The sequence below is a fragment of the Melitaea cinxia genome, chromosome 26 (genome assembly GCF_905220565.1).
Source record: "Melitaea cinxia chromosome 26, ilMelCinx1.1, whole genome shotgun sequence".
In the NCBI taxonomy this organism is placed as follows: domain Eukaryota; kingdom Metazoa; phylum Arthropoda; class Insecta; order Lepidoptera; family Nymphalidae; genus Melitaea; species Melitaea cinxia.
The window spans coordinates 8,886,847-8,895,939 of NC_059419.1; positions in this window are offsets into that span (position 1 = coordinate 8,886,847).

Sequence of the window (9,093 nt, forward strand, 5' to 3'; positions counted from 1 at the left end):
ATAGGTACCTATTAAGAAATTTTATATTAATAAAATGTGGATTTTGTTTTTCCTTAATAAGGAAACGTACAGTAGAGGTTTTTACTTTTATTGGGATAGGGCACGGCTGGATTTTTTTATAGGACTCCCCAAGTTCCCATTTTTTTTCAGCCTACACCGGCAATCTTACGTAGATCATTGTTCCAGCTGAATATACCCTACTTGAAATCTAGAACATTCCTCTGAGGATGTATCTCAACCTTAAAGAAGATTACAGCTAAATAGAATTGCTCTCAACTTTCCTGTGGTGGGTAAGATCGGCAGTTTCTGTAGAGGTGCTTACAAACGACTGAAGTTTACAATTAACTAGGATTTCTAACTGACTAAAGTTTACAAGTGACTGGGATTTTGAACTGTCTGGATATTTTCAAAACACAGCTAATGTTACAGCAACAGCGCTTTGGTTATGTTATAATAAATATTAAAATAACACGTAAAATACCTAAGTGGCCCAAAAATAAATCTAAAAACAACAAATACTTTCATCTTTATCACGTGTTTTCTTCTGACCGATTTTTCAGTGTTTACCAGTATTAGACGCTCAAGTTTTATGCTCTCAATAATGTATCGTATATCTTATGAACGTAAACAAGTGTTTTAAACTAAATATATTGAAGTAGAATAATAACCATTATTGAACTGCCTCATTCTTTAATAAAAAAACATATCAAAATACTATCGCATCTAGTGTGGTATGAATACTGATATTTATGTCCCCCCTAGTGCGGGTACTACGAAATATGTTTGTAAGTATTAAATTATTATATTTAATGAAGGTAAATCAGTTCCGCATTAAATGTAACTAGCAACAAGTCTTTCCTTTGGTTCCTATATAACAATATTATTAAATACTTAAATATTTATCAAATACACAACTTTCTGACTTCATAATTCTACCTATATTATTATTACATCTCCACCACACTGGTAAACCTGTATCCAAACTTCAAGACAACAATGGCGAGCTACCATCCTGGAGAGTGAAGCTTCTCTTCGGTTAGTAAAGACGAAGATACCTAGTAGTTGTTGTTACCCAGGCCCTTCGTCCCAACAAGCGCATCGCAGGCAAAATACCAGATAGCATTTGGGCATCGCTAATATGTTAAACGACAGGCTCTTTATCAGCAAGGGTATGAGACGAACATTGCGCTGCCCCGCGGCAAGGACATGACATGCAAAACAGAAGGAACGTAACAAGCGGGTCGCAGTCAAGGTCTTCGCGTAATTGTCTAGTTCTATCAAATATTATCAACTGTTGAACGGTCTCTGGAGGCGGTTGATATAGCGTATCGACACATATTTAAACTTTTTATATCATAATACTCTGTTATCTCTTAGTCGCCTCTTACGACACCCACGGGAAGAGAGGGTGTAGCTATATTCTAGACTACCGTAACCGCACAGCATGAATTGACTTATATGTAAAGCGGAATAATCACGATATTTATCATTAATTTCTACTTAAAACGACAATCGCGGAATCCTATTTTATATACTCAATACAATCATAATAATCTTAGTTAACGTGAAATTTCAAAAAATTATTATTTATATGACGCCGCGTTGGCGCAACGGTCACAGCCATGGATTGTATACCTGTTGCGCTGGCGGTTGCGGGTTCGATCCCCGCACATGACAAACATTTGTATTGGCCATACAGGTGTTTGCCGTGGTCTGGGTGTTTGTGCAGTCCTAGTGGGTCTCCCCACCGTGCCTCGGAGAGCACGTTAAGCCGTCGGTCTCGGTTGTTATCATGTAGGTACACCTGATAGCGATCGTTACTCATAGTAAGGAATATATCCGCCAACCCGCATTGGAGCAGCGTGGTGGATTAAGCTCTGATCCTTCTCCTACATTGGGAAAGAGGCTTATGCCCAGTAGTGTGATATTACAGGTTGAAGCGCATTATTTATATGTGAAAAAATATAGGTATATACCTGACGTAATATCAATCTCGAATTAATTCAGTTCAGCACAAGTTTCAGCAGTTTGTGTAATCGAAAATAAAACAGGATGTCACTAATTATAATATAATAAACTTGTACATCTGGTGTCTTCTCTCTTATGTAAATACTAGCTGACTCGGCAAACGTTTTCTTGCCGCTAAACGCTATTTGAAAACAGAGGTTGGTGGTAGAAGGGTGAAAATTTAGGGTTGTATGTCTTTTTCAACGCCAAATTATAATAAAATAAAAAATAAATAATTTATTTAAAAATTAAAAAAATAAAATTTGGAGTGGACTACAGTTAACATTTAGGGGGATGAAAAATAGATGTTGTTCGATTCTCAGACCTACCCAATATGCACACAAAACTTCACGAGAATCGGTCAAGCTGCTTCGGAGGAGTTTAACTACAAACACCGCGACATGAGAATTTTATATATTAGATAAAATAATAGAGGTCGTTGTGCGCATTACATGAAAACTACTGGTTAGATGAACAAGAAATTAATAAATTTTACTGAGGTAGGACACAGCAGGAAATATACTGCTCAAAATCTGAAGGAGCGCGATTGGGAAAGTATCTCGACCTTACAGAAGATCACAGCTAAATAATACTGCTTTCAAGCAGTGTTGTGTTCCTGTTGGTGAGAGAACTAATAAAGGAGGGTCAGGTTAGGGTCGATAATGCACTTGCAATGCTTCTGGTGTTGCAGACGTTTATAGGCTAAGATAATCGCTTACCATCAGGTGAGCCGTACGCTTGGGTTCTGTAAGCTCAAAGTAAAATTATAAAATCAGTTTTGGCCTCCATGACCTATTTTTAGGACTAAAATAATGCTTTGAATTGAACGGCATGTACATTACAAAGGAAATATGAGTCTTGTGAGCCTCAAAATATTCTTTAAATTTTGTCGTTGAATACTTTAACTTCCTAATAATGATAAATAAACATTTTTTATAAAAAGTTTACAAGAATATTCGAAAAAAAAAACCTTTTATTAGTTGGATTATCTGTTACTTTAGTAAATTCTCCATAGAATATTTTAAAAACAAATAATTTTTGAAAACGAATATTAATAGATTTCTTATATTATGTATATATTATATATAAGCTCCTTTCTGGTGGGTTGTCTGGAAAAGATCACTATCTAGTGATAAGACCGCCCGTTGCATGCGATGTAATTTTTTTTTCCCTTTAAGCTTTATTCTTATGTAATTGTTATGTTACTATGTGCAATAAAGTTATTATTATATATTGATTCCTCAAATATAGATAAAATATCTTTATTTAAGCCGAGGTCTATTAATTACCAAACCTCCGATATCATTACCCGATACCATAATCAAAACAGTCCTTTAATTATCAACTTTAATTAATTTGCATTACTGTTAAGTCTTTTTAAGACTTATTGCGAGTAAATCATAAGCAATTAGTACGTTCCTGAGAACTCTAGCTACAGTAACAATTGATATATTATTGTAGTTGTTTTCGTAGTCGTCATATTTTAAGTCCCGTCCGGACGGATCCGTTTTGTGCCAAGTAAAACAATTTATCCTTTTACTTTGTATGTCTGTGTTTACATACTTCGTGATTTAAATCAGTGCTACACAAATGAAACTGAAATCTATAATATAAAAATGAGTCGCTGAATGTGTTGCTAAGCGCAAAACTCGAGAACGGTTGGACCGATTTCGCTAATTCTTTTTTTTAAATATTCCTTGAAGTACGAGGATGGTTCTTACGGAGAGAAAAATTCTAAAAAAAAATTTAAATTTCCTGAAAAAGTCTAAAAACAACACTTTTCTATACTCCCATACAAAAGATTTGTGATAATACTTAAAAGTCACTTTTAGGCGATACGAAGTTCGCCGGGTCAGCTAGTTTAAAATATAAATCTTAAAATAAACCTAATAAATATTGTAAAATAACTTTTACTAGATTTTCATTTTCTATTTTACTTGTTAGGTTTTTGTTTTTATTTTATTTTTTATTTTTTTAACTCGTGTGATTTTTTATTATTTAATGTAGCATGTAAGCTGCTATCTAGCCCTAAGGTCGTACCTTCTATACACTTTGTAATTATCTTAAACTATATCTGTTTTTTTTTCTGACTTTTTCTGTAATTTAGGTGCACAGGAAATAAATAAAAATATTACTTTAAATTTAAATAAACTTGGGTGTTCCTTGCTACACGACCACCTGTTAGTGTGTTTATTCTAGGACAGCTCTAACACGTATAGTGGATGCTGAAGATGAATAGATGCTCAGACATAAACAAATTTAGCATCACTCTATAACTATCAACTATAACTCCCTGAGATAACAATCAAAGTTTTGATTTAATAGATTAACGACTCCATTGAATTGCTTAATCTAATAGATTTATAATATACGAGTTAAAAAATAATTCCTCCTTATTCTTTAGAATTAAAAAGTTATCCTTTATAATTGAAAAGCGATTCCTTCTAGGCAAGCTTGGGATAAAAAAAGAAAAAGGTGCTTTTTTGGCAAAGGTGTATATATTTTACTAAAAATATTTATATTAAGTAAAGTACAAGTCTTATAAACACGGGCAAAACTTTTTCAATCTATGTCTTACACTGTTTTTTTCCTGCTTGAAAAAACAAAATTACAGACGCACGCAAAACGTTCTTAGATGCGCCATTTTCTTGAAGAATAGGAAAGAAAAGGCATTCAAACTATATTTTTATGTATGTATGTAAGTATGTATATGTTTAATTATTTGAATATTTATAATAAATTTGTTGTAACTTGTACACCTATGCTGACGCTAGACCATTTCCTTTGCCCTAAGGTTGCCTGGAAGAGATCGCTTTTTAGCGATAAGGCCGCCCTTTGTACCTAATGAATATATTGTCAATATTTTTTCTTTCTTTGATATGTATCATTTCTGTTTTTGGTGTACAATAAAGTGTATTATTATTATTATTATTTTTTCTGATGATTTTTTGTGTTGTGACATTCCAAATTTAAAAAGTTAAATATAGGTTGCCAGTATCACTTTATTTTTAAATTGCTTATAAAAATACTCTCATAAGTTATGAACACACAAAGTTGTGTAAACATATTATTTTTTCATTTGTACCTTTACATTCCTGATATAAGAATATAGCACCTGGGTGACCGAGCTTAGCTCGGTATTTTTAGTAAATCGTGTTTTTTGAAAATGATATTTAAATACAAATTACATATTGATAAAATATGAATAATATTTTTTGATTATACCGATATAATAATAATAAATATGAACTGTTTATTAAAATAAAAAATCATGAGTACAATTAGATAAAAAAAGGAAAAAATAATCGATCTGGAGACATGGGATTTGAAGCGTGGTCTTCTCGGTCGATCCCAACCGGTCGATTTCCCACCAGAGCTATGACAACTATATTGATATTCTAATAACAGGGATAAAACGACATTTTCTAAAAATGAATCTTAGCTATATCGATTTATCACCCCTGCAGGGTACAGTACTTAAATTTCATGACAATCGTTGAAACCGTTTCCGAGATTCAGATTCTACATATTATATATAGGTATACAAAAATTAGTATAAGATAATGCCTTTGTCCAGTTGTGAGTTGTAGATAAGATAAAATATTCTAGTTATTGTCGAACTGAATATATTTGACAACTTTTTTTTGACAACATCTTTCATTGTAAAAAAAAAACACTTAAAACACTTTCATACAGATCGTCTTTTCAAACTAAATAATAATTTTATACATCGAATCATATATATAATATGCTCGTTTAGATATAGTAGAACAAAGTATGCAGATCTTTATTATTGTACAACATGTTTAAAATACACATAGCTTTCATTATTCGAAACAGCTGTACCGAAACTACCCGAGAAATCGTGACAGTAAGAATATAGTGAAACGAGTAAAAATATCGTGCTCCGTTAAGAATATCGTATCGTTAATTAATATCCTGGTCGCCTCACGGTTATTTTCGGTTTAATATCTCGTCTTGGACTCAGCGCGCATAGCGATGAAATACCGTACGTTTTTTTTTTCTCCACGAAATAAGTGACGTTAAATACAATATATATAGGTAACATTTTTATATCTGTTTCAGGGCGTGGTAACAGATTTTTTGAAGTCTGACGTCACTGTCCATTCTAATATTATAAAGTTGATAGACATTTGTGCTGTGTGGCTACGGCACTAAAGAATTTAGCCACCCCCTCTCTTCCCGTGGGTGTCGTAAGAGGCGACTAAGGAATAACAAGGTTCTACAACCATCTTGGAACTTAAGAAGCCGACCGATGGCGAGATAACCATCCAACTGCTGGCTTTGAAATACACAGGCCGAAAACGGGCAGCAGCGTCTTCGGTGCGACAAAGCCAGCCCTGCGGTCACCAACCCGCCTGCCCAGCGTGGTGACTATGGGCAAAACACACGAGTTCACGCTATTTTTGGCGTGAACTTGTGGAGGCCTATGTCCAGCAGTGGACTGTGATAGGCTGAAATGATGATGATGATGATGATGAAGACTAACACCTTGAAACTTAAAAAGCCGATCGATGGCGGAATAACCATCCAAATGCTGGCTTTAAAATACACAAGCCGAAGACGGGCAGCAGCGTTTTCGGTGCGTCAAAGCCAGCCCTGCGGTCACCAACCCGCCTGCCCAGCGTGGTGACTATGGGCAAAACACATGAGTTCACGCCATTTTTGGCGTAAACTTGTGGAGTCCTATGTCCAATCTTTTTTCTTAAATTAACGTCGGTGAAATCGCTTGGCACATCTTGTATATTATACAGCGGCCGATGAACCAAGCCTTAAACGTTAAAGCGGCGCGGCACAAAGTCCTAAAATCGTACCCCAGTGCGTATTTTTCTATTACGATTAATCTGCTCCACAGTGCGCAATAGTTCTGAGTAACATGACACTATTGCGATGACGGATTTAAGTTTAATATGCCGGAGTATAAATGTTGCGTTTGCTTGTATATAACGTTGATGTCTGTTAGTATAATGTACACAAACAATATAGCTAGTTGTAGAGCTGTTTGTTTCTTGATTGCTTCTTTGTTAATAGTACTTCAACTATCACACTGAAGAGATGAAAGAATTATATAGTTCTTTAACTTTAGTTATTAGTCGGTTTCAAGGGCTGTTGTTGGAATACTGTGGGGCTGTGCAGAACCCGTTACCTTTAACCAGATATAGAATAGAGAAATTAGTATGTTTGCTACCAAAGAGATATTTTAAAAAAAGGAAAAAATCTAAAAATGAAAAAACGCCCATGGCTCAGCGGCGTAACGCTCTCGGCAAGAGACGAAATAAAAATCGAAAAATGTAACGGTATATTGTTTGATTTTAATTTTACTTATATGGAAATTTCAGTAGTGTGATCGTTTAGCATTATATTAATTATTTGTAAGCCACAAAACGTTCAATAAAATTTATTTCTACCCGCCGTTAGCATACTTCTTAGTTTTGTTTACCATTATAAGTCTTTTACTCATATATTCACTGCCATTGACATTATTTAGTTGTGATATTTTCGAGATTTGAGATATTTTCCCCAGTCGAGCTGATCCAAATTCAGAGGAATACGTTTCCTACTGTGACGTTTCCTGTGTGTGTTCATTTCAATTATTTGAAAGTTATAGATGTATACATAATTATGTCTATTACGTTCAAGGAAGAGATTCCACTGGATCACTTAAGATGAACTCAATAAATGTCATCTCAAATTAATTAATGCACCCGTTTTAATGGACCGATGTGACAGCTCATCTGTTAATAATAATAAACCATTTGTTTGGATATAATGTAATCAATTGTACTTATTATATGTACTTTAATGAGTAAACGTTAAGCTTGTAATATTATTTACCTATAAATATAAATAGCAAGTTAAATAAAAAAAAATTAAGTCAATTTCTACTCGGTATACTTGTCCCATCCACACTACATGTTTTAAAAAATGTAGGTATTTCAACTTGAGTATACGAATAGAATGGACGTGGATTGGGGATTGGGTCGGCAACGCGCTTGCGATGCTTCTGGTGTTGCAGGCGTCTATAAGCTACGGTAATCGCTTACCATCGGGTGAGCCGTACGCTTGTTTGTCGACCTAGTGACATAAAAAAAAAAATGCTGTGTTGCTACGGCAGTAAAGAATATAGCCACCCCCTCTCTTCCTGTGGGTGTCGTAAGAGATGACTAAGGGATAACACAGTTCCTCTACCACCTTGAAACTTAAAAGTGGACCGATGGCGGGATAGCCATCCAACTGCTGAATTTGAAATATACAGGCCGAAGACGGGCAGCAGCGTCTTCGGTGCGACAAAGAGGTCATCTGCTCGTCTGCCCATTATGGGCAAAACTGAGGCCTACATTGTATCTACCTACTACTTATTAAGTTAATTTGAAATTTTTAGGGTGTCATTAAATATATTTAAATCTTAATAATCACCTACAAATCTTATACACTTCTATGATCATTTCAAAAGACAAAATAAATAAGGATTGCCAAAGATATTTGATTAATCTCATATATAAAATTCTCGTGTCGCGATGTTTGTAGTCAAATTCCTCCGAAACGGCTTGACCGATTCTCATGAAATTTTGTGTGCATATTGGGTAGGTCTGAGAATCGAACAACATCTATTTTTCATCCCCCTAAATGTTAAGGGTAGTCCACCCCTATTTTTATTTTATTTTTAATTTTTATATAAATTATTTATTTTTTTATTTTACTATGATTTGGCGTTGAAAGATACATAAAACCCTAAATTTTCACCCTTCTACCACCAACCCCTATTTTTAAATAGCGTTTAGCGGCAAGACAACGTTTGCCGAGTCAGCTAGTAATATCTAAATATTTTAAACTTAATTAAGCACCCACTTAGTTGTTGTTTACTTATTTTTTTATAGCTTTGCATCAGGTTACTTGTATAAAATAAAATATATAATAATATAAATAATAGAATAATCAAATTTATTTTCAAAACATCATTTTTCATTATCACGAGCTAGAAACTATTATAAAATAGCTTTTTTCATTTATTTCATTTTTTTTCTAAAAAAATTTTTTTATTACAAATCATCTGTGTCATATATA